We start from the raw sequence: 27,693 nt of genomic DNA, 5'->3' as shown, positions 1-27,693 counted from the left end.
GTGGGGCTCATGTTGGCTATGCCCCAGCCCCTGAAGCATTCAAGCTGATTTCTTGCAGTAGCTGGGCACTGTAACAGCTCCAGAGCTGCTCTGTACGGCAAGTAAAAGGGTGTGGGCCCTGCAGCACTACCTGTAGTTTGCATTGTGCATTGGAAGGCACAAAGTAAGCAGACGGGAGAAGTAAGGATAGTGCGCAAGGCCATAGAATGGAGCGGCTTAAGAAAAGAGAAGTGGAAACAGACAGCAAACTAGGCTGGAGAGAGACCTGAGACAAAGAGATCTGAATTATACGAGAGCCGACCAGGGGAAACACAAATTATGCAGTCAAGTTTCCCACATTTGGGGAAATCGCAGGGGCAGCACATCCAGAGTGCAATGGGTGAGCCTTGCCCTGGGAGAAGCACCTTCATAATTATAGTATCTCACCTGGCAGGTAAGTAGAAGTTGGGCTAGAGCTGGGGAGGGTCGCTGCTCGGGCACCCCCCTGTCAAGTGAAGGAGAACCAACTGAGGCAGCACAAGGGAACTCTCGAAAGAAGAACAAGGCTAGAGGAAGAACTGAAACAAAGAAATCTGACTTTTAAAAGAGCTGACCAGAGGAAAGCACAAACACAGTCCCCCACTACCACAAATAATGCAGTTGAGTTTCCCACATTTGGGGAAATCACAGGGGTCAGCATACCCAGAATGCAATGAATGAACCTCACCCTGGGAGAACAATCTTCAAGACCATGGTCTCTCCTATGCAAAATAAGTATGATTTGGGATAGGGCTGGGGAGGGCCGCTGCTCAGGCACATCTCTGTCAAGTAAAGGAGATTCAACTGAGGCAGCACAAGGGAACTCTCATCTGGGGACAACAACTGCAGGGAGAACACATATTTTCAGATGAACATGGGAGGGCAGAAGGCTGCCTAATACTGAAGCACCCCCAAACAACAAACCAAATGCAACAACTAGTGCAAGCATTCCTGGGGGAAGGCCTGCAGCAGATGGATTTGCATATGGTGATGCCATCCAAGCAGTGGGTCAAAGTTGGCTTCAACCCTCGTCTGCATATGAAAAGAGAAAAGGGGCGTGCAGGGCATGGCGGCCTTTTGCGGCGCTTGGATGACCCCTAGTTCGCATTACACACCTCCACCCTCCTTCGGTGTGGGGCTCATGTTGGCTATGCCCCAGCCCCTGAAGCATTCAAGCTGATTTCTTGCAGCAGCTGGGCACTGTAACTGCTCCAGAGCTGCTCTGTAAGGCAAGTAAAAGGGTGTGGGCCCTGCAGCACTACCTGTAGTTTGCATTGTGCATTGGAAGGCACGAAGTAAGCAGACGGGAGAAGTCAGGATAGTGCGCAAGGGCATAGAAGGGAGCGGCTCAAGAAAAGAGAAGTGGAAACAGACAGCAAACTAGGCTGGAGAGAGACCTGAGACAAAGAGATCTGAATTATACGAGAGCCGACCAGGGGAAACACAAATTATGCAGTCAAGTTTCCCACATTTGGGGAAATCGCAGAAGCAGCACACCCAGAGTGCTATGGGTGAGCCTTGCCCTGGGAGAAGCACCTTCATGATCATAGTATCTCACCTGGCAGGTAAGTAGGAGTTGGGCTAGAGCTGGGGAGGGTCGCTGCTCGAGCATCCCCCTGTCAAGTAAAGGAGATTCAACTGAGGCAGCACAAGGGAACTCTCATCTGGGGACAACAACTGCAGGGAGAACACATATTTTCAGATAAAAATCTTGGTCATGCTCTGGTTTCTCTTCAGAACGAACAAATCTTTCGCCTTTTACTAAAGATTTCCGTGGAGAGGAGCAAAACCGAGTTTTATCTCAATTTTTGCATGCCCCATCTTTTTGGGGTTTCTTTTATCGGTTTAAAGATAGAATGAGTGTGCTTTAATGTAAGCTCATTTGCATAGAAATGACAGTAAATGTTTGTTTCTTTTCAAACAGAACTTTCTTGACCATGCTACTTGCTTGAAAGATCTGGGAGCACATGGAATACAGTACAAACCATGCTTATAGCAAGGAGAAGACAGGTGAGAAATCTGCTTTCTTTCAAATTGGGCGCTCACTTTGATCTGAATGAGGACTGCTGGCACGGCACTCAGGCGACAGGTGGAATTTTGGTCATGCTCTGGTTTCTCTTCAGAACGAACAAATCTTTCGCCTTTTACTAAAGATTTCCGTGGAGAGGAGCAAAACTGAGTTTTATCTCAATTTTTGCATGCCCCATATTATTGGGGTTTCTTTTATCGGATTAAAGACAGAACGAGTGTGCTTTCTTGTTAGCTTTAATGTAAGTTTATTTGCATAACAATGACAATAAATGTCTGTTTCTTTTCAAGCAGAACTTTCTTGACCATACTAATTGCTTGAAAGATCTGGGAGCACATGAAAAAGAGTACAAACCATGCTTATAGCAAGGGGAAGCCTGGTGAGAAATCTGCTTTCTTTCTTTCAAATTGGGTGCTCACTTTGAGCTGAATGAGGACTGCTGGCATGGCACTCAGGCGACAGGTGGAATCTTGGTCATGCTCTGGTTTCTCTTCAGAACGAACAAATCTTTCGCCTTTTACTAAAGATTTCCGTGGAGAGGAGCAAAACTGAGTTTTATCTAAATTTTTGCATGCCCCGTCTTATTGGGGTTTCTTTTATCAGTTTAAAGATAGAACGAGTGTGCTTTAATGTAAGCTCATTTGCGTAGAAATGACAGTAAATGTTTGTTTCTTTTCAAACAGAACTTTCTTGACTATACTAATTGCTTGAAAGATCTGGGAGCACATGGAAAAGAGTACAAACCATATTTATAGCAAGGGGAAGCCTGGTGAGAAATCTGCTTTCTTTCATTCAAATTGGGTGCTCACTTTGAGCTGAATGAGAACTGCTGGCATGGCACTCAGGCGACAGGTGGAATCTTGGTCATGCTCTGGTTTCTCTTCAGAACTAACAAATATTTCGCCTTTTATTAAAGATTTCCGTGGAGAGGAGCAAAACTGAGTTTTATCTCAATTTTTGCATGCCCCATATTATTGGGGTTTCTTTTATCAGTTTAAAGACAGAACGAGTGTGCTTTCTTGTTAGCTTTAATGTAAGTTTATTTGCATAACAATGACAGTAAATGTTTGTTTCTTTTCAAACAGAACTTTCTTGACCATGCTACTTGCTTGAAAGATCTGGGAGCACATGGAAAACAGTACAAACCATGCAGTATCACAAGAAGATAGAGCAGAATTGAGGACACGTCAACAATTTCTGCCGAAGGTGGTTCATCTTTCCACATGGTGCCTTTGGCCACTGACACCTTCGTTGAGTCAAAGTCTCGGGCTGTGGTCAGAACTTTGAAAATTTATGTCACCAGAACGGTTCAGATTAGGAAAACAGAGGCTCTGTTTGTCCTGTATGCTCCCAACATGATTGGGTGTCCTGCTTCCATGCAGACCATTATGCGCTGGATCTGTGGTAAGATTCAGCATGCTCATTCCACGGCAGGATTGCCGTTACTGAATTAGGTGAAGACCCATTCTACTAGAAAGGTGGGTTCATCCTGGGCAGCTGGTCGGGGAGTCTCGGCATTGCAACTTTGCCGAGCAGCTATTTAGTAAACACTTTTGCTAAGTTTTACAAGTTTGATACCTTGGCTGATGATAACCTCAAGTTGGGTCATTCGGTGCTGCAGAGTCGTACGCACTCTCCCACCCGTTCAAGAGCTTTGGTATAACCCCATGGTTCTTAATGTGACCCCAGCATCCTCTAGGTCGTATGAGAAAATAGGATTTTAATACCTACCGGTAAATCCTTTTCTCTTAGTACGTAGAGGATGCTGGGCACCCGTCCCAGTCCATACTGTGTCTGCAGTTATTACTTGTGGTTATACACATGTTGTGTTACGGTTCTGGTCAGCTTTTTGCTGCAATTGTTCATGCCGTTGGCTTGTGTTCTGTTGAATGCCACGTTCTGCGGCATGCTTAAGGTGTGAGCTGGTAAGATGCTCACCTTAGTTTAACAATAAATCCTTTCCTCGAAATGTCCGTCTCCCTGGGCACAGTTCCTATAACTGGAGTCTGGAGGAGGGGCATAGAGGGAGGAGCCAGTTCACACCCTTTGAAAGTCTTAAAGTGCCCATGTCTCTTGCGGATCCCGTCTATACCCCATGGTTCTTAATGTGACCCCAGCATCCTCTACGGACTAAGAGAAAAGGATGCCCTTGTGTACTATCCTGACTTCTCCTCCCGTCTGCTTACTTTGTGCCTTCCAACGCACAATGCGAACTACAGGTGGTGCTGCAGGGCCCACACCCTTTTACTTGCCTTACAGAGCAGCTCTGGAGCTGTTACAGTGCCCAGCTGCTGCAAGAAATCAGCATGAATGCTTCAGGGGATGGGGCATGGCCAACATGAGCCCCACACCAAAGGAGGGTGGGGGTGTTTAATGCGAACTAGGGGTCATCCAAGCACTGCAAAAGGCCGCCATGCCCTGCATGCCCCTTTTCTCTTTTTATATGCAGATGAGAGTTCCAGCCAACTTTGGCCCACTGCTTGGATGACATCACCGTATGCAAATCCGTCTGCTGCAGACCTTCCCCCAGGAATGCTTGTACTAGTTGTTGGATATGGTTTGATATTTGATGGTGCTTCAGTATTAGGCAGCCTTCCGCCCTCCCATGTTCATCTGAAAAGATGTGGTCTCCCTGCAGTTGTTGTCCCCAGACGAGAGTTCCCTTGTGCTTCCTCAGTTGAATCTCCTTAACTTGACGGGGGAGGGGCTGCCCGAGCTGCCACCCTCCCCAGCCCTATCCCAACTCATACTTATTTTACATATTAGATCTCTTGATCATGAAGATTGTTCTCACAGGGTGAGGTTCATCCATTATATTTTAAAATAGGAAGGTACAAATTACATATTTGAATTGCATCTATGTGCTGGATTCAAATGTCCCCCCCCCCCCTTCCTTTCTCAATTGTGCCCGTCAGCAGCTATTCTAAGGTTGCTGCCAATGGGTGTGACACATTAATTTCTTCTGTGGGGTACACTGGACTCCACAAGGATTCACATTGGGGTGTAGAGTAGGATCTTGATCTGAGGCACCAACCGGCTCAAAGCTTTTGACTGTTCCCAAGAAGCTCAGTGCATTCTCCTCTATAACCCCGCTTCCATGAACAGGGAGCTCAGTTTGTAGTTGGTGCCTTCAGTAGCAGGCCAATTAACAGGGGCCTGCCTCAGGCAGCCTATTCTTAGCTATTAATTTTGACAAGAAAAGAAGAACTTGTTTTATGAGAATCTACAAGGGCTGCAGCAGGCTAGGTCTAATAGACATCTTTACTGCAGCTTCATCACTCCCAGCGGCGCTGTATACTCCCGTGCCCTGGTTGCTGGGTCACTGCAGCGGAGGCTCCGGTTTCATCCTAAGGTCTGTCACACACACACCACCCTTCCGGATCACGAGGCCGCTGATGAAGGGGAGCGAGGCCGTAGGGGGTGGGCCGTGTGCGCACTGCGGTGGACACTGATTACTGGGCAGCCGCTCCACTAGCCACCAGGTACAGTTAAGGAGCACAGGTCTGGGGTTTTTTCTCCTATATTAACCCAATTTTGTACTGCCCGCAGCGCATTGTGATAGGTAATAGGGCCTGATTCAGGTTGGATTGCAATCACAATAAGCGATCCAACTGCAAAAATTGCTAAGAGCATACGCATGTGCCTGCATTTTCTGCGGCACCCCGCAGAGAATGTGATCGCCTCTGCCTGTCAATCGGGGCGGGGAAGGGGGGGAGAGGTGGGTCAGCAACACTCCATTTCCAAGTCAGGGATGGAGCGGTGCGGGGGCAAGGCTTCAAAATGGGGTCTGCAACGGAGGAGACACAGGGGGCGTGGTCACAGCGGCTGTATGACATCACATTCAGCCGCTGTGATCACAAAAATGGTGGCGGCTTCCTGCGCGCACATACAGTCTGCACCAGCAGGAGCCTACACCATTTTTTATGATCACGCTGAACTGCAGTGCGACTGCAATTACAGCATGGTCAAGAAGGGAGGCGTCATGCTGGGTGGCCATGCCCTGTCACTGTGCAGGAGCCAGCACCGCTCACACACTAGTCCCCGGGTGCAGCCCCCAACCCCCGGGACACCCGGAGCAACAAAATGTAGATTCAGGCCACCAGGCCACGCCCCTACCTATGAAACCATGCCTCCTTTTTACCATTGCGCTGCTTATCTGCGCGCACTGCATTACAATCTCCCTCGCCACCTCTCTGGGTGTCACCAGTGATAGTGACACCTCTGCCATGCTTGTAGCAGCTGGTCCTAAGATCTACGCCTCAAACCCTGAGTGTTTGCCCTTGTGACTTGTTGATCATCATAGCGAAGCAGATGCTTACAGAAAACTGCAGGGGCTTAGATTGAAAATAAAAAAATTGATGGGTATAAGGTAGAGAGGAGCGGGTTCGGTTCTCCGAGAACCGAATTCCCCACGAACTCCACGTGGTTTACACTGGTCCGAGGCAGGCTCGGTTGTTCCCGCCTGACTCGGAAAACCTGAACAAGGGAAAATGTCATCATCCCGCTGTCGGATTCTCGCGAGATTCGGATTCCATATAAAGAGCTGCGCGTTGCTGCCATTTTTACTTGTGCATTGAAGAGAGAGCGGAGAGGACGTGGCTATGTTCTCTCAGTGGAAATCTCAATATCAGTGCTCAGTATCAGTGGTTACTTATTGCTGCTCAGTAATACTAGTAGTGTGTCTCTCCTGCTCAGTGTCAGTTCTCAGTAGTATCCTCATCAGTGCTCAGTATCACTGCTCATTGTCTTGTGCTGCATTGTGGTGCTCAGCATACTACAGTACATTACTAATAGTCCAGTGCTGCATCTTGCTGCTCAGTGTCAGTTCTAGTATCCTCATCAGTGCTCACTATCACTGCTCATTGCATTGTGGTGTTCTGTATACTACAGTAACATAGTAATATAGTATATATAGAGGAGCGGGTTCGGTTCTCCGAGAACCGAATTCCCGACGAACTCCACGTGGTTTACACTGGTCCGAGGCTGGCTTGGTTGTTCCCGCCTGACTCGGAAAACCTGAACAAGGGAAAATGTCATCATCCCGCTGTCGGATTCTCGCGAGATTCGGATTCCATATAAAGAGCTGCGCGTTGCTGCCATTTTTACTCGTGCATTGAAGAGAGAGCGGAGAGGACGTGGCTATGTTCTCTCAGTGGAAATCTCAATATCAGTGCTCAGTATCAGTGGTTACTTATTGCTGCTCAGTAATACTAGTAGTGTGTCTCTCCTGCTCAGTGTCAGTTCTCAGTAGTATCCTCATCAGTGCTCAGTATCACTGCTCATTGTCTTGTGCTGCATTGTGGTGCTCAGCATACTACAGTACATTACTAATAGTCCAGTGCTGCATCTTGCTGCTCAGTGTCAGTTCTAGTATCCTCATCAGTGCTCACTATCACTGCTCATTGCATTGTGGTGTTCTGTATACTACAATAACATAGTAATATAGTAACATAGTTTTTGAGGTTGAATAGAGGCAAATTGCCCATCGTGTTCAACCTGTTTTAAGTTGTGATGATTCTACATACTTGCTGAATAATGTTTTATGACTAGTTAGCTACTATAACTCATGTTACCCCCGGATTAACCATGTTGATATTTTAAGTATTATAACCTTGGATAGCTTTTTCATTCAGAAATGTATCCATTCCTTTTTTAAATCCAATTACAGAGTCCGCCATTACCACCTTCCCTGGCAGGGAATTCCACATCCTGATTGCCCTAACAGTGAAGAAACCTTTCCTCCATTGCGTTCTGAACTTTCCTCCAGTCGCAGCGAGTGACCACGTGTTCTTTTAATAAATAATTCCTCTGATAACTCTTTGTTATGTATCTTTACATATTTGAAGATATTAATAATATCTCCTCTTAGGCACCTCTTTTCTAGTGTATAAATATTCAGCCTAGTAAGTCTTTCCTTATAGTCCAGTACTTTTAGGCCTTTAATCAATTTAGTCTTCAGGATCTCTTACACTTCCATGAGCAGCAGAGTAGTGCAATGGAAGCATGCTGGGCCCATAACCCAGAGGTTGATTGATCGAAACTATCCTCTGCTATGTGCATTTTTTTTTTTATAATTAAAGTAATCAAAAACTGGGATTGATATTTTGGCTCTTTTATTTTTACTTAAAGTACAATAACTTTTATCATTTTAATTTGTTTTAATAGTATATTGACAGCATTGTTTTCTTTAAAAAATCCACTTAATTTTCTTTACCCTATTACTGAAATGGTAATTGACAAAAACAAACTACATTGTCACCAGAAGAGCAATGCAAAATGTACAAGTGATATATGAAAATCATCTTCCATCTTGAATTTCAATGATGCATTGGGACAACAATTTGTGAGAAACATCTTCACCCATAAAGAAAGATTTTCTTAATTCCTTACCTGTGTGCTGATTAGATATCACCTTGTTTTCACATTAAACAGACTTCCCCATGAGGAAGCAGCAAGGATGCAGTGACGTTTCCTGGTGTCAACCTGTATTATTTCAGTAGACATTGAAATGAGGATGCATCTTTGATGCCTTTCCAATGAAGCAAGTTTATTTCAGTAATAGGTGAAAAACCATTCCTACAAAGGTGTTAATCAGAGACTTGGCTTTGTGGACACTTTTCAGAGAGCAAATTTGTTAGCATAAACATAAAATCAGAAAATGAAGAGCTGTTTAATCACTCAATTGGACTTTTCTGCCAGCATATTTTTTTTTCTCTGCAACCCACTGCTAAATTGTGCTTCCTAGCTGTTTTTTTATAAAATCACTTAATCAAATCTAACTCTGATTACATCAGAGAAGGCCAGGTACCCTACACCATAAGGGGGGTTTTTGAAATTTTGACTTGTCTACTTAAAGATCACCAAAATCTGATTACAAGGTCAATTACATCCCTGGGTGGGATTGAACCACCAACCTTTTGGTTAATAGCCAAACATGCTAACCGATTGCGCCACAGAGACACCTTGCAAAAGTCAATACTGACAAAGGCTAATAATCATTCATCTAGAACGTTTCCTAGAAAAACTTTAAAAAGTCAATAATCTGGAGAATTTTTGTAAGATACACATTGGTACTTTCCCATGATGAGTGAGTGCTTCAGGATTTCTTGCACTTACATGGGCTATTAACCAAAAGGTTGGTGGTTCAATCCCACCCAGGGATGTAATTGACCTTGTCATCAGATTTTGGTGATCTTTAAGTAGACAAGTCAAAATTTCAAACCCCCTCTTATGGTGTAGGGTACCTGGCCTTCTCTGACGTAATCAGAGTTAGATTTAATTAAGTGATTTTATAAAAAACAGCTAGGAAGCACAATTTAGCAGTGGGTTGCAGAGAAAAAAATAACATTTTAAACCTACCGGTAATTTTTTTTTCTCGTAGTCCGTAGAGGATGATGGGGACTCCGTAAGGACCATGGGGGATAGACGGGCTCCGCAGCAGACATGGGCACTTTAAGAAAGACTTTAGATCTGGGTGTGCACTGGCTCCTCCCTCTATGCCCCTCCTCCATACCTCAGTTAGAGAAACTGTGCCCAGAGGAGACGGACAGTACGAGGAAAGGATTTTTGTTAATCCAAGGTCAAGATTCATACCAGCCACACCAATCACACCGTATAACTTGTGATATACTACCCAGTTAACAGTATGAAAACAACATAGCATCAGTCCAAGACCGATGAAAACTAACATATAACCCTTATGTAAGCAATAACTATATACAAGTCTTGCAGAAGTAGACCGCACTTGGGACGGGCACCCAGCATCCTCTACGGACTACGAGAAAAAGATTTACCGGTAGGTTTAAAATCTTATTTTCTCTTACGTCCTAGAGGATGCTGGGGACTCCGTAAGGACCATGGGGATTATACCAAAGCTCCCAAACGGGCAGGAGAGTGCGGATAACTCTGCAGCACCGATTGAGCAAACAGGAGGTCCTCCTCAGCCAGGGTATCAAACTTATAGAACTTTGCAAAGGTGTTTGAACCAACTTTGACCCACTGCTTGGATGACATCACCATATGCAAATCCATCTGCGGCAGGCCTTCCCCCAGGAATGCTTGCACTAGTTGTTGCATTTGGTTTGTTGTTTGGGGGTGCTTCAGTATTAGGCAGCCTTCTGCCCTCTCATGTTCATCTGAAAATATGTGTTCTCCCTGCAGTTGTTGTCCCCAGATGAGAGTTCCCTTGTGCTGCCTCAGTTGAATCTCCTTTACTTGACAGAGATGTGCCTGAGCAGCGGCCCTCCCCAGCCCTATCCCAAATCATACTTATTTTGCATAGGAGATACCATGGTCATGAAGATTGTTCTCCCAGGGTTAGGTTCATTCATTGCATTCTGGGTATGCTGACCCCTGTGATTTCCCCAAATGTGGGAAACTCAACTGCATTATTTGTGGTAGTGGGGGACTGTGTTTGTGCTTTCCTCTGGTCAGCTCTGGTAAAAGTCAGATTTCTTTGTCTCAGATCTTCCTCTAGCCTTGTTCTTCTTTCGAGAGTTCCCTTGTGCTGCCTCAGTTGGATCTCCTTCACTTGACAGGGGGGTGCCCGAGCAGCGACCCTCCCCAGCTCTAGCCCAACTCCTACTTACCTGCCAGGTGAGATACTATGATCATGAAGATGCTTCTCCCAGGGCAAGGCTCACCCATTGCACTCTGGGTGTGCTGCCCCTGCGATTTCCCCAAATGTGGGAAACTTGACTGCATAATTTGTGTTTCCCCTGGTCGGCTCTCATATAATTCAGATCTCTTTGTCTCAGGTCGCTCTCCAGCCTAGTTTGCTGTCTGTTTCCACTACTTTTTCTTGAGCCCCTCCCTTCTATACCTTTGTGCACTATCCTGACTTCTCCCGTCTGCTTACTTTGTGCCTTCCAACGCACAATGCAAACTACAGGTAGTGCTGCAGGGCCCACACCCTTTTACTTGCTTTACAGAGCAGCTCTGGAGCTGTTACAGTGCCCAGCTGCTGCAAGAAATCAGCTTGAATGCTCCAGGGGCTGGGGCATAGCCAACATGAGCCCCACACCGAAGGAGGGTGGAGGTGTTTAATGCGAACTAGGGGTCATCCAAGCGCCGCAAAAGGCCGCCATGCCCTGCACACCCCTTTTTTCTTTTCATATGCAGACGAGGGTTGAAGCCAACTTTGACCCACTGCTTGGATGACATCACCATATGCAAATCCATCTGCTGCAGGCCTTCCCCCAGGAATGCTTGCACTAGTAGTTGCATTTGGTTTGTTGTTTGGGGGTGCGTCAGTTTTAGGCAGCCTTCTGCCCTCCCATGTTCATCTGAAAATATGTGTTCTCCCTGCAGTTGTTGTCCCCAGATGAGAGTTCCCTTGTGCTGCCTCAGTTGAATCTCTTTTACTTGACAGAGATGTGCCTGAGCAGCGGCCCTCCCCAGCCCTATCCCAAATCATACTTATTTTGCATAGGAGATACCATGGTCATGAAGATTGTTCTCCCAGGGTTAGGTTCATCCATTGCATTCTGGGTATGCTGACCCCTGTGATTTCCCCAAATGTGGGAAACTAAACTGCATTATTTGTGGTAGTGGGGGACTGTGTTTGTGCTTTCCTCTGGTCAGCTCTGGTAAAAGTCAGATTTCTTTGTCTCAGATCTTCCTCTAGCCTTGTTCTTCTTTCGAGAGTTCCCTTGTGCTGCCTCAGTTGGATCTCCTTCACTTGACAGGGGGGTGCCCGAGCAGCGACCCTCCCCAGCTCTAGCCCAACTCCTACTTACCTGCCAGGTGAGATACTATGATCATGAAGATGCTTCTCCCAGGGCAAGGCTCACCCATTGCACTCTGGGTGTGCTGCCCCTGCGATTTCCCCAAATGTGGGAAACTTGACTGCATAATTTGTGTTTCCCCTGGTCGGCTCTCATATAATTCAGATCTCTTTGTCTCAGGTCTCTCTCCAGCCTAGTTTGCTGTCTGTTTCCACTTCTTTTTTCTTGAGCCCCTCCTTCTATACCCTTGTGCACTATCCTGACTTCTCCCGTCTGCTTACTTTGTGCCTTCCAACGCACAATGCAAACTACAGGTAGTGCTGCAGGGCCCACACCCTTTTACTTGCTTTACAGAGCAGCTCTGGAGCTGTTACAGTGCCCAGCTGCTGCAAGAAATCAGCTTGAATGCTTCAGGGGCTGGGGCATAGCCAACATGAGCTCCACACCGAAGGAGGGTGGAGGTGTTTAATGCGAACTAGGGGTCATCCAAGCGCCGCAAAAGACCGCCATGCCCTGCACACCCCTTTTTTCTTTTCATATGCAGACGAGGGTTGAAGCCAACTTTGACCCACTGCTTGGATGACATCACCATATGCAAATCCATCTGCTGCAGGCCTTCCCCCAGGAATGCTTGCACTAGTAGTTGCATTTGGTTTGTTGTTTGGGGGTGCTTCAGTTTTAGGCAGCCTTCTGCCCTCCCATGTTCATCTGAAAATATGTGTTCTCCCTGCAGTTGTTGTCCCCAGATGAGAGTTCCCTTGTGCTGCCTCAGTTGAATCTCCTTTACTTGACAGAGATGTGCCTGAGCAGCGGCCCTCCCCAGCCCTATCCCAAATCATACTTATTTTGCATAGGAGATACCATGGTCATGAAGATTGTTCTCCCATGGTGAGGTTCATTCATTGCATTCTGGGTATGCTGACCCCTGTGATTTCCCCAAATGTGGGAAACTCGACTGCATTATTTGTGGTAGTGGGGGACTGTGTTTGTGCTTTCCTCTGGTCAGCTCTGGTAAAAGTCAGATTTCTTTGTCTCAGATCTTCCTCTAGCCTTGTTCTTCTTTCGAGAGTTCCCTTGTGCTGCCTCAGTTGGATCTCCTTCACTTGACAGGGGGTGCCCAAGCAGCAATCCTCCACAGCTCTAGCCCAACTCCTACTTACCTGCCAGGTGAGATACTATGATCTTCACTGTTAGGGCAATCAGGATGTGGAATTCCCTGCCAGGGAAGGTGGTAATGGTGGACTCTGTAATTGGATTTAAAAAAGGAATGGATACATTTCTGAATGAAAAAGCTATCCAAGGTTATAATACTTAAAATATCAACATGGTTAATCCGGGGGTAACATGAGTTGTAGTAGTTAACTAGTCATAAAACATTATTCAGCAAGTATGTAGAATCATCACAACTTAAAACAGGTTGAACACGATGGGCAATTTGCCTCTTTTCAACCTCAAAAACTATATTACTATATGTTACTATATTACTATGTTACTGTAGTATACAGAACACCACAATGTAATGAGCAGTGATAGTGAGCACTGATGAGGATACTAGAACTGACACTGAGCAGCAAGATGCAGCACTGGACTATTAGTAATGTACTGTAGTATGCTGAGCACCACAATGCAGCACAAGACAATGAGCAGTGATACTGAGCACTGATGAGGATACTACTGAGAACTGACACTGAGCAGGAGAGACACACTACTAGTATTACTGAGCAGCAATAAGTAACCACTGATACTGAGCACTGATATTGAGATTTCCACTGAGAGAACATAGCCACGTCCTCTCCACTCTCTCTTCAATGCACGAGTAAAAATGGCGGCAACACGCAGCTCTTTATATGAAATCCGAATCTCGCGAGAATCCGACAGCGGGATGATGACATTTTCCCTTGTTCAGGTTTTCCGAGTCAGGCGGGAACAACCGAGCCTGCCTCGGACCAGTGTAAACCACGTGGAGTTCGTGGGGAATTCGGTTCTCGGAGAACCGAACCCGCTCCTCTCTACCTTATACCCATCAATTTTTTTATTTTCAATCTAAGCCCCTGCAGTTTTCTGTAAGCATCTGCTTCGCTATGATGATCAACAAGTCACAAGGGCAAACACTCAGGGCTTGAGGCGTAGATCTTAGGACCAGCTGCTACAAGCATGGCAGAGGTGTCACTATCACTGGTGACACCTAGAGAGGTGGCGAAGGAGATTGTAATGCAGTGCACGCAGATAAGCAGCGCAATGGTAAAAAGGAGGCATGGTTTCATAGGTAGGGGCGTGGCCTGGTGGCCTGAATCTACATTTTGTTGCTCCGGGTGTCCCGGGGGTTGGGGGCTGCACCCGGGGACTAGTGTGTGAGCGGTGCTGGCTCCTGCACAGTGACAGGACATGGCCACCCAGCATGACGCCTCCCTTCTTGACCATGCTGTAATTGCAGTCGCACTGCAGTTCAGCGTGATCATAAAAAATGGTGTAGCCTTCTGCTGGTGCAGACTGTATGTGCGCGCAGGAAGCCGCCACCATTTTTGTGATCACAGCGGCTGAATGTGATGTCATACAGCCGCTGTGACCACGCCCCCTGTGTCTCCTCCGTTGCAGACCCCATTTTGAAGCCTTGCCCCCGCACCGCTCCATCCCTGACTTGGAAATGGAGTGTTGCTGACCCCCCTCTCCCCCCCTGCCCCGATTGACAGGCAGAGGCGATCGCATTCTCTGCGGGGTGCCGCAGAAAATGCAGGCACATGCGTATGCTCTTAGCAATTTTTGCAGTTGGATCGCTTATTGTGATTGCAACCCAACCTGAATCAGGCCCTATTACCTATCACAATGCGCTGCGGGCAGTACAAAATTGGTTTAATATGGGAGAAAAACCCCCAGACCTGTGCTCCTTAACTGTACCTGATGGCTTGTGGAGCGGCTGCCCAGTAATCAGTGTCCACGCCAGTGCGCACACGGTCCACCCCCTACGGCCACGCTCCCCCTCATCAGCGGCCTCGTGATCCGGAAGGGCGGTGTGTGTGTGACTGACCTTAGGAAGAAACCGGAGCCTCCGCTGCAGTGATCCAGCAACCAGGGCACGGGAGTATACAGCGCCGCTGGGAGTGATGAAGCTGCAGTAAAGATGTCTATTAGACCTAGCCTGCTGCAGCCCTTGTAGATTCTCATAAAAAAAGTTCTTATTTTCTTGTCAAAATTAATAGCTAAGAATAGGCTGCCTGAGGCAGGCCCCTGTTAAGTGGCCTGCTACTGAAGGCACCAACTACAAACTGAGCTCCCTGTTCATGGAAGCGGGGTTATAGAGGAGAATGCGCTGAGCATCTTGGGAACAGTCAAAAGCTTTGAGCCGGTTGGTGCCTCAGATCAAGATCCTACTCTACACCCCAATGTGAATCCTTGTGGAGTCCAGTGTACCCCACAGAAGAAATTAATGTGTCACACCCATTGGCAGCAACCTTAGAATAGCTGCTGACGGGCACAATTGAGAAAGGAAGGGGGGGGGGACATTTGAATCCAGCACATAGATGCAATTCAAATATGTAATTTGAACCTTCCTATTTTAAAATATAATGGATGAACCTCACCCTGTGAGAACAATCTTCATGATATAGAGATCTCATATGCAAAATAAGTATGAGTTGGGATAGGGCTGGGGAGGGTGGCTGCTCGGGCAAGCCCCTCCCCCGTCAAGTTAAGGAGATTCAACTGAGGAGGCACAAGGGAACTCTCGTCTGGGGACAACAACTGCAGGGAGACCACATCTTTTCAGATGAACATGGGAGGGCGGAAGGCTGCCTAATACTGAAGCACCATCAAATATCAAACCATATGCAATAACTAGTACAAGCATTCCTGGGGGAAGGTCTGCAGGAGACGAATTTGCATACGGTGATGTCATCCAAGCAGTGGGCCAAACTTGGCTGGAACCCTCATCTGCATATGAAAAGAGAAAAGGGTTATGCAGGGCATGGCGGCCTTTTGCGGCGCTTGGATGACCCCTAGTTCGCATTAAACACCTCCACCCTCCTTCGGTGTGGGGCTCATGTTGGCTATGCCCCAGCCCCTGAAGCATTCAAGCTGATTTCTTGCAGCAGCTGGGCACTGTAACAGCTCCAGAGCTGCTCTGTAAGGCAAATAAAAGGGTGTGGGCCCTGCAGCACTACCTGTAGTTCGCATTGTGCGTTGGAAGGCACAAAGTAAGCAGACGGGAGAAGTCAGGATAGTGCGCAAGGGCATAGAAGGGAGCGGCTCAAGAAAAGAGAAGTGGAAACAGACAGCAAACTAGGCTGGAGAGAGACCTGAGACAAAGAGATCTGAATTATACGAGAGTCGACCAGAAGACGGATTTGCATACGGTGATGTCATCCAAGCAGTGGGCCAAAGTTGGCTGGAACCCTCATCTGCATATGAAAAGAGAAAAGGGGCATGCAGGGCATGGCGGCCTTTTGCGGTGCTTGGATGACCCCTAGTTCGCATTAAACACCCCCACCCTCCTTTGGTGTGGGGCTCATGTTGGCCATGCCCCATCCCCTGAAGCATTCAAGCTGATTTCTTGCAGCAGCTGGGCACTGTAACAGCTCCAGAGCTGTTCTGTAAGGCAAGTAAAAGGGTGTGGGCCCTGCAGCACCACCTGTAGTTCGCATTGTGCGTTGGAAGGCACAAAGTAAGCAGACGGGAGGAGAAGTCAGGACAGGATAGTGCGCAAGGGCATCCTTTTCTCTTAGTCCGTAGAGGATGCTGGGGTCACATTAAGAACCATGGGGTATAGACGGGATCCGCAAGAGACATGGGCACTTTAATACTTTCAAAGGGTGTGAACTGGCTCCTCCCTCTATGCCCCTCCTCCAGACTCCAGTTATAGGAACTGTGCCCAGGGAGACGGACATTTCGAGGAAAGGATTTATTGTTAAACTAAGGTGAGCATCTTACCAGCTCACACCTTAAGCATGCCGCAGAACGTGGCATTCAACAGAACACAAGCCAACGGCATGAACAATTGCAGCAAAAAGCTGACCAGAACCATAACACAACATGTGTATAACCACAAGTAATAACTGCAGACACAGTATGGACTGGGACGGGTGCCCAGCATCCTCTACGGACTAAGAGAAAAGGATTTACCGGTAGGTATTAAAATCCTATTTTCTCATACGACCTAGAGGATGCTGGGGTCACATTAAGAACCATGGGGTTATACCAAAGCTCTTGAACGGGTGGGAGAGTGCGTACGACTCTGCAGCACCGAATGACCCAACTTGAGGTTATCATCAGCCAAGGTATCAAACTTGTAAAACTTAGCAAAAGTGTTTACTAAATAGCTGCTCGGCAAAGTTGCAATGCCGAGACTCCCCGACCAGCTGCCCAGGATGAACCCACCTTTCTAGTAGAATGGGTCTTCACCTAATTCAGTAACGGCAATCCTGCCGTGGATTGAGCATGCTGAATCTTACCACAGATCCAGCGCATAATGGTCTACATGGAAGCAGGACACCCAATCCTGTTGGGAGCATACAGGACAAACAGAGCCTCTGTTTTCCTAATCTGAACCGTTCTGGTGACATAAATTTTCAAAGTTCTGACCACAGCCAGAGACTTTGACTTAACGAAGGTGTCAGTGGCCAAAGGCACCATGTGGAAAGATGAACCACCTTCGGCAGAAATTGTTGACGTGTCCTTAATTCTGCTCTATCTTCATGAAAGATCAAATAAAGGCTCTTGTGATACTGCATGGTTTGTACTGTTTTCCATGTGCTCCCAGATCTTTCAAGCAAGTAGCATGGTCAAGAAAGTTCTGTTTGAAAAGAAACAAACATTTACTGTCATTGTTATGCAAATAAACTTACATTAAAGCTAACAAGAAAGCACACTCGTTCTGTCTTTAAACTGATAAAAGAAACCCCAATAATATGGGCATACCTCCCAACTTTGTCGGCTCGCATAGAGGGACACACGCGCGGCGAAGTCGCGCGCGCTCCCAAAAAGGGCGTGGCCTAAGTAAAAGGGGGTGTGGCTTCGCGGGAGGACCCGCGATCGCGAGTCACGCCCCCGTTTTCGGCACTGAGGGGGCATGCCCAGCGCTCTGTGAGCCGCTGGCATGCCACCTCTCCCTCTGACTTCAGTGAATAGACGCTGTGCGCATGCGCACAGCGTCTATTCACCGCTGCTCTGCTAAGCAGGGCAGCGACAGACAGAGCCTCCCAACTGTCCTCCCCACCGCGGGACACTGCGGCCCGCAGGTGGGACAGCGGGACAGTCCCCAAAAAACGGGACTGTCCCGCGAAAATCGGGACAGTTGGGAGGTATGATATGGGGCATGCAAAAATTGAGATAAAACTCAGTTTTGCTCCTCTCCACGGAAATCTTTAATAAAAGGCGAAATATTTGTTAGTTCTGAAGAGAAACCAGAGCATGACCAAGATTCCACCTGTCGCCTGAGTGCCATGCCAGCAGTTCTCATTCAGCCAGGGCCGGCGCTACCACTAGGCAGCTTTAGGCAGCTGCCTATGGGCGGCGACCACTGGAGGGCGGCACTGCTTAGTGAACGAAAGTGAAAGAGAACACTTTTTTATCATGTGCCTCAGCAGAAACAGAGGAGCTGCTCGTGTGCGCCCAACACGTCTGTCTGACTCTGCCTTCAAAAGTGAGTTGACTGACTGTGTGCCTACTTCTGCAACCCTGCCGTGCCGCCGCCCCCCCACCTCTGCGATCATAACACATTCCACTATGTTATGTGGGCTATGTGCAGCCTGCTGCCGCCTGTGCTCCTGAGTCCGGGGTCCCGGGTCCCACAGTATCAGCCTATCACTGACTACCCGCCGCTCCCCCTCGCGATGGTCTCCCGCGTCCCCCCCCATCACCCCTGCATTTGGGCACAGGGCACATGAAGGAGAGTCACCCGCTGGCCTGGTCCGCTCCGCATCACTGACTACCCGCCGCTCCCCCACGCGATGGTCTCCCGCGCCGCGTCCCCCCCCCCATCACCCCTGCATTTGGGCACAGGGCACATGAAGGAGAGTCACTCGCTGGCCTGGTCCGCACTGCTGCCGCATCGGGCGCCGCCTCTCCCTACAATCCAGTGCAAATTGTTATCCGCGCTACCCCCCCAATCCCGCGACCGGCTCCCGCATCAGTACCTGCTGCTGCCTCTTTTTGTGACAAGCGCCCCCACAGCTATTAGGCTCCCGCTGCACACCCCCCCCCCTCCCCTCCTGTTAGCTTTAATGTAAGTTTATTTGCATAACAATGACAGTAAATGTTTGTTTCTTTTCAAACAGAACTTTCTTGACCATGCTACTTGCTTGAAAGATCTGGGAGCACATGGAATACAGTACAAACCATGCTTATAGCAAGGAGAAGCCAGGTGAGAAATCTGCTTTCATTCAAATTGGGCGCTCACTTTGATCTGAATGAGGACTGCTGGCACAGCACTCAGGCGACAGGTGGAATCTTGGTCATGCTCTGGTTTCTCTTCAGAACGAACAAATCTTTCGCCTTTTATTAAAGATTATCCGTGGAGAGGAGCAAAACTGAGTTTTATCTCAATTTTTGCATGCCCCATATTATTGGGGTTTCTTTTATCAGTTTAAAGACAGAACGAGTGTGCTTTCTTGTTAGCTTTAATGTAAGTTTATTTGCATAACAATGACAATAAATGTCTGTTTCTTTTCAAGCAGAACTTTCTTGACCATACTAATTGCTTGAAAGATCTGGGAGCACATGGAAAAGAGTACAAACCATGTTTATAGCAAGGGGAAGCCTGGTGACAAATCTGCTTTCTTTCTTTCAAATTGGGTGCTCACTTTGAGCTGAATGAGGACTGCTGGCATGGCACTCAGGCGACAGGTGGAATCTTGGTCATGCTCTGGTTTCTCTTCAGAACGAACAAATCTTTCGCCTTTTACTAAAGATTTCCGTGGAGAGGAGCAAAACTGAGTTTTATCTCAATTTTTGCATGCCCCATCTTATTGGGGTTTTATTTTATCTGTTTAAAGATAGAACGAGTGTGCTTTAATGTAAGCTCATTTGCATAGAAATTACAGTAAATGTTTGTTTCTTTTCAAACAGAACTTTCTTGACCACACTAATTGCTTGAAAGATCTGGGAGCACATGGAAAAGAGTACAAACCATGTTTATAGCAAGGGGAAGCCTGGTGAGAAATCTGCTTTCTTTCATTCAAATTGGGTGCTCACTTTCAGCTGAATGAGAACTGCTGGCATGGCACTCAGGCGACAGGTGGAATCTTGGTCATGCTCTGGTTTCTCTTCAGAACTAACAAATATTTCGCCTTTTATTAAAGATTTCCGTGGAGAGGAGCAAAACTGAATTTTATCTCAATTTTTGCATACCCCATATCATACCTCCCAACTGTCCCGATTTTCGCGGGACAGTCCCGTTTTTTGGGGACTGTCCCGCTGTCCCACCTGCGGGCCGCAGTGTCCCGCGGTGGGGAGGACAATTGGGAGGCTCTGTCTGTCGCTGCCCTGCTTAGCAGAGCAGCGGTGAATAGACGCTGTGCGCATGCGCACAGCGTCTATTCACTGAAGTCAGAGGGAGAGGTGGCATGCCAGCGGCTCACAAAGCGCTGGGCATGCCCCCTCAGTGCCGAAAACGGGGGCGTGACTCGCGATCGCGGGTCCTCCCGCGAAGCCACGCCCCCTTTTACTTAGGCCACGCCCTTTTGGGAGCGCGCGCGACTTCGCCGCGCGTGTGTCCCTCTTTGCGAGCCGACAAAGTTGGGAGGTATGCACATATTATTGGGGTTTCTTTTATCAGTTTAAAGACAGAACGAGTGTGCTTTCTTGTTAGCTTTAATGTAAGTTTATTTGCATAACAATGACAGTAAATGTTTGTTTCTTTTCAAACAGAACTTTCTTGACCATGCTACTTGCTTGAAAGATCTGGGAGCACATGGAAAACAGTACAAACCATGCAGTATCACAAGAGCCTTTATTTGATCTTTCATGAAGATAGAGCAGAATTGAGGACACGTCAACAATTTCTGCCGAAGGTGGTTCATCTTTCCACATGGTGCCTTTGGCCACTGACACCTTCGTTGAGTCAAAGTCTCTGGCTGTGGTCAGAACTTTGAAAATTTATGTCACCAGAACGGTTCAGATTAGGAAAACAGAGGCTCTGTTTGTCCTGTATGCTCCCAACAGGATTGGGTGTCCTGCTTCCATGCAGACCATTATGCGCTGGATCTGTGGTAAGATTCAGCATGCTCATTCCACGGCAGGATTGCCGTTACTGATTTAGGTGAAGACCCATTCTACTAGAAAGGTGGGTTCATCCTGGGCAGCTGGTCGGGGAGTCTCGGCATTGCAACTTTGCCGAGCAGCTATTTAGTAAACACTTTTGCTAAGTTTTACAAGTTTGATACCTTGGCCGATGATAACCTCAAGTTGGGTCATTCGGTGCTGCAGAGTCGTACGCACTCTTCCACCCGTTCAAGAGCTTTGGTATAACCCCATGGTTCTTAATGTGACCCCAGCATCCTCTAGGTCGTATGAGAAAATAGGATTTTAATACCTACCGGTAAATCCTTTTCTCTTAGTCTGTAGAGGATGCTGGGCACCCGTCCCAGTCCATACTGTGTCTGCATTTATTACTTGTGGTTATACACATGTTGTGTTATGGTTCTGGTCAGCTTTTTGCTGCAATTGTTCATGCCGTTGGCTTGTGTTCTGTTGAATGCCATGTTCTGCGGCATGCTTAAGTTGTGAGCTGGTAAGATGCTCACCTTAGTTTAACAATAAATCCTTTCCTCGAAATGTCCGTCTCCCTGGGCACAGTTCCTATAACTGGAGTCTGGAGGAGGGGCATAGAGGGAGGAGCCAGTTCACACCCTTTGATAGTCTTAAAGTGCCCATGTCTCTTGCGGATCCCGTCTATACCCCATGGTTCTTAATGTGACCCCAGCATCCTCTACGGACTAAGAGAAAAGGATGCCCTTGCGCACTATCCTGACTTCTCCTCCCGTCTGCTTACTTTGTGCCTTCCAACGCACAATGCAAACTACAGGTGGTGCTGCAGGGCCCACACCCTTTTACTTGCCTTACAGAACAGCTCTGGAGCTGTTACAGTGCCCAGCTGCTGCCAGAAATCAGCTTGAATGCTTCAGGGGATGGGGCATGGCCAACATGAGCCCCACACCAAAGGAGGGTGGGGGTGTTTAATGAGAACTAGGGGTCATCCAAGCACTGCAAAAGGCCGCCATGCCCTGCACGCCCCTTTTCTCTTTTCATATGCAGATGAGGGTTCCAGCCAACTTTGGCCCACTGCTTGGATAACATCACTGTATGCAAATCCGTCTGCTGCAGACCTTCCCCCAGGAATGCTTGTACTAGATGTTGCATATGGTTTGATATTTGATGGTGCTTCAGTATTAGGCAGCCTTCCGCCCTCCCATGTTCATCTGAAAAGATGTGGTCTCCCTGCAGTTGTTGTCCCCAGACGAGAGTTCCCTTGTGCTTCCTCAGTTGAATCTCCTTAACTTGACGGGGGAGGGGCTGCCCGAGCAGCCACCCTCCCCAGCCCTATCCCAACTCATACTTATTTTGCATATGAGATCTCTTGATCATGAAGATTGTTCTCACAGGGTGAGGTTCATCCATTATATTTTAAAATAGGAAGGTACAAATTACATATTTGAATTGCATTTATGTGCTGGATTCAAATGTCCCCCCCCCCCCCCTCCATTCTCAATTGTGCCCGTCAGCAGCTATTCTAAGGTTGCTGCCAATGGGTGTGACACATTAATTTCTTCTGTGGGGTACACTGGACTCCACAAGGATTCACATTGGGGTGTAGAGTAGGATCTTGATCTGAGGCACCAACCGGCTCAAAGCTTTTGACTGTTCCCAAGATGTTCAGTGCATTCTCCTCTATAACCCCGCTTCCATGAACAGGGAGCTCAGTTTGTAGTTGGTGCCTTCAGTAGCAGGCCACTTAACAGGGGCCTGCCTCAGGCAGCCTATTCTTAGCTATAAATTTTGACAAGAAAAGAAGAACTTGTTTTATGAGAATCTACAAGGGCTGCAGCAGGCTAGGTCTAATAGACATCTTTACTGCAGCTTCATCACTCCCAGCGGCGCTGTATACTCCCATGCCCTGGTTGCTGGGTCACTGCAGCGGAGGCTCCGGTTTCATCCTAAGGTCAGTCACACACACACCACCCTTCCGGATCACGAGGCCGCTGATGAAGGGGAGCGTGGCCGTAGGGGGTGGACCGTGTGCGCACAAGCGTGGACACTGATTACTGGGCAGCCGCTCCACTAGCCACCAGGTACAGTTAAGGAGCACAGGTCTGGGGGTTTTTCTCCTATATTAACCCAATTTTGTACTGCCCGCAGCGCATTGTGATAGGTATTAGGGCCTGATTCAGGTTGGATTGCAATCACAATAAGCGATCCAACTGCAAAAATTGCTAAGAGCATACGCATGTGCCTGCATTTTCTGCGGCACCCCGCAGAGAATGCGATCGCCTCTGCCTGTCAATCGGGGCGGGGGGGGGGGATAGGTGGGTCAGCAACACTCCATTTCCAAGTCAGGGATGGAGCGGTGCGGGGGCAAGGCTTCAAAATGGGGTCTGCAACGGAGGAGACACAGGGGGCGTGGTCACAGCGGCTGTATGACATCACATTCAGCCGCTGTGATCACAAAAATGGTGGCGGCTTCCTGCGCGCACATACAGTCTGCACCAGCAGGAGGCTACACCATTTTTTATGATCACGCTGAACTGCAGTGCGACTGCAATTACAGCATGGTCAAGAAGGGAGGCGTCATGCTGGGTGGCCATGCCCTTTCACTGTGCAGGAGCCAGCACCGCTCACACACTAGTCCCCGGGTGCAGCCCCCAACCCCCGGGACACCCGGAGCAACAAAATGTAGATTCAGGCCACCAGGCCATGCCCCTACCTATGAAACCATGCCTCCTTTTTACCATTGCGCTGCTTATCTGCGCGCACTGCATTACAATCTCCCTCGCCACCTCTCTGGGTGTCACCAGTGATAGTGACACCTCTGCCATGCTTGTAGCAGCTGGTCCTAAGATCTACGCCTCAAGCCCTGAGTGTTTGCCCTTGTGACTTGTTGATCATCATAGCGAAGCAGATGCTTACAGAAAACTGCAGGGGCTTAGATTGAAAATATAAAAATTGATAGGTATAAGGTAGAGAGGAGCGGGTTCGGTTCTCCGAGAACCGAATTCCCCACGAACTCCACGTTGTTTACACTGGTCCGAGGCAGGCTCGGTTGTTCCCGCCTGACTCGGAAAACCTGAACAAGGGAAAATGTCATCATCCCGCTGTCGGATTCTCGCGAGATTCGGATTCCATATAAAGAGCTGCGCGTTGCCGCCATTTTTACTCGTGCATTGAAGATAGAGCGGAATGGACGTGGCTATGTTCTCTCAGTGGAATTCTCAATATCAGTGCTCAGTATCAGTGGTTACTTATTGCTGCTCAGTAATACTAGTAGTGTGTCTCTCCTGCTCAGTGTCAGTTCTCAGTAGTATCCTCATCAGTGCTCAGTATCACTGCTCATTGTCTTGTGCTGCATTGTGGTGCTCAGCATACTACAGTACATTACTAATAGTCCAGTGCTGCATCTTGCTGCTCAGTGTCAGTTCTAGTATCCTCATCAGTGCTCACTATCACTGTTTATTGCATTTTGGTTTTCTGTATACTACAGTAACATAGTAATATAGTAACATATAGTAACATAGTTTTTGAGGTTGAATAGAGGCAAATTGCCCATCGTGTTCAACCTGTTTTAAGTTGTGATGATTCTACATTCTTGCTGAATAATGTTTTATGACTAGTTAGCTACTATAACTCATGTTACCCCCGGATTAACCATGTTGATATTTTAAGTATTATAACCTTGGATAGCTTTTTCATTCAGAAATGTATCCATTCCTTTTTTAAATCCAATTACAGAGTCCGCCATTACCACCTTCCCTGGCAGGGAATTCCACATCCTGATTGCCCTAACAGTGAAGATCATAGTATCTCACCTGGCAGGTAAGTAGGAGTTCGGCTAGAGCTGTGGAGGATTGCTGCTCCGGGCACCCCCTGTCAAGTGAAGGAGATCCAACTGAGGCAGCACAAGGGAACTCTCGAAAGAAGAACAAGGCTAGAGGAAGATCTGAGACAAAGAAATCTGACTTTTACCAGAGCTAACCAGAGGAAAGCACAAACACAGTCGCCCACTACCACAAATAATGCAGTCGAGTTTCCCACATTTGGGGAAATCACAGGGGTCAGCATACCCAGAATGCAATGAATGAACCTCACCCTGGGAGAACAATCTTCATGACCATGGTATCTCCTATGCAAAATAAGTATGATTTGGGATAGGGCTGGGGAGGGCCGCTGCTCAGGCACATCTCTGTCAAGTAAAGGAGATTCAACTGAGGCAGCACAAGGGAACTCTCATCTGGGGACAACAACTGCAGGGAGAACACATATTTTCAGATGAAAATCTTGGTCATGCTCTGGTTTCTCTTCAGAACGAACAAATCTTTCGCCTTTTACTAAAGATTTCCGTGGAGAGGAGCAAAACTGAGTTTTACCTCAATTTTTGCATGCCCCATCTTTTTGGGGTTTCTTTTATCGGTTTAAAGATAGAATGAGTGTGCTTTAATGAAAGCTCATTTGCATAGAAATTACAGTAAATGTTTGTTTCTTTTCAAAGAGAACTTTCTTGACCATGCTACTTGCTTGAAAGATCTGGGAGCACATGGAATACAGTACAAACCATGCTTATAGCAAGGAGAAGCCAGGTGAGAAATCTGCTTTCTTTCAAATTGGGCGCTCACTTTGATCTGAATGAGGACTGCTGGCATGGCACTCAGGCGACAGGTGGAATCTTGGTCATGGTCTGGTTTTTCTTCAGAATGAGCAAATCTTTCGCCTTTTATTAAAGATTTCCGTGGAGAGGAGCAAAACTGAGTTTTATCTCAATTTTTGCATGCCCCATATTATTGGGGTTTCTTTTATCAGTTTAAAGACAGAACGAGTGTGCTTTCTTGTTAGCTTTAATGTAAGTTTATTTGTATAACAATGACAGTAAATGTCTGTTTCTTTTCAAGCAGAACTTTCTTGACCATACTAATTGCTTGAAAGATCTGGGAGCACATGGAAAAGAGTACAAACCATGCTTATAGCAAGGGGAAGCCTGGTGAGAAATCTGCTTTCTTTCTTTCAAATTGGGTGCTCACTTTGAGCTGAATGAGGACTGCTGGCATGGCACTCAGGCGACAGGTGGAATCTTGGTCATGCTCTGGTTTCTCTTCAGAACGAACAAATCTTTGCCTTTTACTAAAGATTTCCGTGGAGAGGAGCAAAACTGAGTTTTATCTCAAATTTTGCATGCCCCATCTTATTGGGGTTTTATTTTATCGGTTTAAAGATAGAACGAGTGTGCTTTAATGTAAGCTCATTTGCATAGAAATGACAGTAAATGTTTGTTTCTTTTCAAACAGAACTTTCTTGACTATACTAATTGCTTGAAAGATCTGGGAACACATGGAAAAGAGTACAAACCATGTTTATAGCTAGGGGAAGCCTGGTGAGAAATCTGCTTTCTTTCTTTCAAATTGGGTGCTCACTTTGAGCTGAATGAGAACTGCTGGCATGGCACTCAGGCGACAGGTGGAATCTTGGTCATGCTCTGGTTTCTCTTCAGAACGAACAAATCTTTCGCCTTTTACTAAAGATTTCCGTGGAGAGGAGCAAAACTGAGTTTTATCTCATTTTTTCCTTGCCCCATCTTATTGGGGTTTTATTTTATCTGTTTAAAGATAGAACGAGTGTGCTTTAATGTAAGCTCATTTGCATAGAAATTACAGTAAATGTTTGTTTCTTTTCAAACAGAACTTTCTTGACCACACTAATTGCTTGAAAGATCTGGGAGTACATGGAAAAGAGTACAAACCATGTTTATAGCAAGGGGAAGCCTGGTGAGAAATCTGCTTTCTTTCATTCAAATTGGGTGCTCACTTTCAGCTGAATGCAGGGCCGGTGCAAGGTTCCTCGGCACCCTAGGCAAATCTTCATCGCCCCCCCCCCCCCCCCCCCCCAATGCCCGGCCTCTCAGGTGAAACAGTGCGTAGGTAGCGTCTTCTAAGCTCCTTTTAAGCTTTATAAATATATACAATATACTCCTGTACTTGTGCGCAGCACTTGCGCAGAAATAGCTTAACAACGTTTCGGATGCTTTGATATTGAATCTTTAATATTGGATGTTTTGTCAAAAGATGCAACATTAAAGCATCTGAAAAGTTGATAAGCTACAGTTGTATTTCCGCATATGTGCATACTGTACTTCTTTGAAACATGTGGAGTGCCACCCATAAATACAGGAGTGCCACCCATAAATACATATATATATAGTATATACATACATAATAATTTTGACACATCCTCCAACACCGCTACACCAGTTCCCCAGTCCCCCCCAAGCCCTAGATGCTTGTACAAAGTTAAAAAAAAAAACCTCTGCAGGGTGGTGTGTTTATTAAATGTGACGTTTCAGGGACCGTATCCCCTATCTTGAAGAAGGGGAACGGTCCCCAAATGTCACATTTAATAAACAACACACCCTGCACAGGGTTTTTTTTCCACTTTGTACAAGCCTCTGAGTGCCGCCAGCTATTTGGATACCATATGCATGTGAGCATGTACCCTTATGGAGTGACAGAGGAAACAGGTTACTATATATATATATATATATATATATATATATATATATAGTGGAAAGGAAATCAGCGGCACTCAGCAGACTGTTGTAAAGTAAAAAAGTCTTTAATCCGGTCCATATATATATATCTAAAAAGATCTATCAAGATAGATGTACTGTGTTTATACATAGATGGATATACTGTGTTGTGTGTATATGTGTGTATATATGTGTATATATATATA

General features: G+C 47.0%; 18 non-coding genes and 3 pseudogenes across 18 annotated transcripts; 16 read left to right on the top strand and 5 right to left on the bottom strand.

Moving 5' to 3' along the window:
• Positions 1-278: 278 nt before the first annotated feature.
• Positions 279-441, bottom strand: LOC135041822 (U1 spliceosomal RNA). Its single transcript, XR_010235182.1, has one exon. It is a non-coding gene; the product is annotated as a U1 spliceosomal RNA (small nuclear RNA).
• A 152-nt stretch (positions 442-593) lies between these two features.
• On the bottom strand, positions 594-757 carry LOC135041902 (U1 spliceosomal RNA). Its single transcript, XR_010235251.1, has one exon. It is a non-coding gene; the product is annotated as a U1 spliceosomal RNA (small nuclear RNA).
• Positions 758-1,428: 671 nt separating this feature from the next.
• On the bottom strand, positions 1,429-1,591 carry LOC135041820 (U1 spliceosomal RNA). The gene has a single exon (XR_010235181.1). It is a non-coding gene; the product is annotated as a U1 spliceosomal RNA (small nuclear RNA).
• A 144-nt stretch (positions 1,592-1,735) lies between these two features.
• LOC135041854 (U5 spliceosomal RNA) lies at positions 1,736-1,851 on the top strand. The gene has a single exon (XR_010235206.1). It is a non-coding gene; the product is annotated as a U5 spliceosomal RNA (small nuclear RNA).
• Positions 1,852-2,121: 270 nt separating this feature from the next.
• LOC135041849 (U5 spliceosomal RNA) lies at positions 2,122-2,237 on the top strand. The gene has a single exon (XR_010235201.1). It is a non-coding gene; the product is annotated as a U5 spliceosomal RNA (small nuclear RNA).
• A 286-nt stretch (positions 2,238-2,523) lies between these two features.
• LOC135041862 (U5 spliceosomal RNA) lies at positions 2,524-2,639 on the top strand. The gene has a single exon (XR_010235213.1). It is a non-coding gene; the product is annotated as a U5 spliceosomal RNA (small nuclear RNA).
• A 274-nt stretch (positions 2,640-2,913) lies between these two features.
• On the top strand, positions 2,914-3,029 carry LOC135041878 (U5 spliceosomal RNA). Its single transcript, XR_010235228.1, has one exon. It is a non-coding gene; the product is annotated as a U5 spliceosomal RNA (small nuclear RNA).
• A 7,282-nt stretch (positions 3,030-10,311) lies between these two features.
• LOC135041876 (U1 spliceosomal RNA) lies at positions 10,312-10,475 on the top strand. Its single transcript, XR_010235226.1, has one exon. It is a non-coding gene; the product is annotated as a U1 spliceosomal RNA (small nuclear RNA).
• Positions 10,476-10,627: 152 nt separating this feature from the next.
• Positions 10,628-10,769, top strand: LOC135041762 (U1 spliceosomal RNA; annotated as a pseudogene).
• Positions 10,770-11,460: 691 nt separating this feature from the next.
• LOC135041699 (U1 spliceosomal RNA) lies at positions 11,461-11,624 on the top strand. Its single transcript, XR_010235080.1, has one exon. It is a non-coding gene; the product is annotated as a U1 spliceosomal RNA (small nuclear RNA).
• A 152-nt stretch (positions 11,625-11,776) lies between these two features.
• On the top strand, positions 11,777-11,918 carry LOC135041761 (U1 spliceosomal RNA; annotated as a pseudogene).
• A 691-nt stretch (positions 11,919-12,609) lies between these two features.
• Positions 12,610-12,773, top strand: LOC135041701 (U1 spliceosomal RNA). Its single transcript, XR_010235083.1, has one exon. It is a non-coding gene; the product is annotated as a U1 spliceosomal RNA (small nuclear RNA).
• A 5,290-nt stretch (positions 12,774-18,063) lies between these two features.
• Positions 18,064-18,176, bottom strand: LOC135041888 (U5 spliceosomal RNA). Its single transcript, XR_010235238.1, has one exon. It is a non-coding gene; the product is annotated as a U5 spliceosomal RNA (small nuclear RNA).
• Positions 18,177-19,219: 1,043 nt separating this feature from the next.
• On the top strand, positions 19,220-19,336 carry LOC135041882 (U5 spliceosomal RNA). Its single transcript, XR_010235232.1, has one exon. It is a non-coding gene; the product is annotated as a U5 spliceosomal RNA (small nuclear RNA).
• A 286-nt stretch (positions 19,337-19,622) lies between these two features.
• Positions 19,623-19,738, top strand: LOC135041847 (U5 spliceosomal RNA). Its single transcript, XR_010235199.1, has one exon. It is a non-coding gene; the product is annotated as a U5 spliceosomal RNA (small nuclear RNA).
• A 275-nt stretch (positions 19,739-20,013) lies between these two features.
• On the top strand, positions 20,014-20,119 carry LOC135041892 (U5 spliceosomal RNA; annotated as a pseudogene).
• A 4,830-nt stretch (positions 20,120-24,949) lies between these two features.
• On the bottom strand, positions 24,950-25,113 carry LOC135041706 (U1 spliceosomal RNA). The gene has a single exon (XR_010235088.1). It is a non-coding gene; the product is annotated as a U1 spliceosomal RNA (small nuclear RNA).
• A 144-nt stretch (positions 25,114-25,257) lies between these two features.
• Positions 25,258-25,373, top strand: LOC135041844 (U5 spliceosomal RNA). Its single transcript, XR_010235196.1, has one exon. It is a non-coding gene; the product is annotated as a U5 spliceosomal RNA (small nuclear RNA).
• A 270-nt stretch (positions 25,374-25,643) lies between these two features.
• Positions 25,644-25,759, top strand: LOC135041884 (U5 spliceosomal RNA). Its single transcript, XR_010235234.1, has one exon. It is a non-coding gene; the product is annotated as a U5 spliceosomal RNA (small nuclear RNA).
• A 286-nt stretch (positions 25,760-26,045) lies between these two features.
• On the top strand, positions 26,046-26,160 carry LOC135041873 (U5 spliceosomal RNA). The gene has a single exon (XR_010235224.1). It is a non-coding gene; the product is annotated as a U5 spliceosomal RNA (small nuclear RNA).
• A 275-nt stretch (positions 26,161-26,435) lies between these two features.
• On the top strand, positions 26,436-26,551 carry LOC135041868 (U5 spliceosomal RNA). The gene has a single exon (XR_010235219.1). It is a non-coding gene; the product is annotated as a U5 spliceosomal RNA (small nuclear RNA).
• The last annotated feature ends 1,142 nt before the right edge of the window (positions 26,552-27,693 follow it).

This window comes from Pseudophryne corroboree, unplaced genomic scaffold (genome assembly GCF_028390025.1).
Source record: "Pseudophryne corroboree isolate aPseCor3 unplaced genomic scaffold, aPseCor3.hap2 scaffold_804, whole genome shotgun sequence".
Taxonomy (NCBI): Eukaryota; Metazoa; Chordata; class Amphibia; order Anura; family Myobatrachidae; genus Pseudophryne; species Pseudophryne corroboree.
The sequence above is the reverse complement of the archived record's forward strand: the minus strand, read 5'-3'. Positions and strand labels throughout refer to the sequence as shown.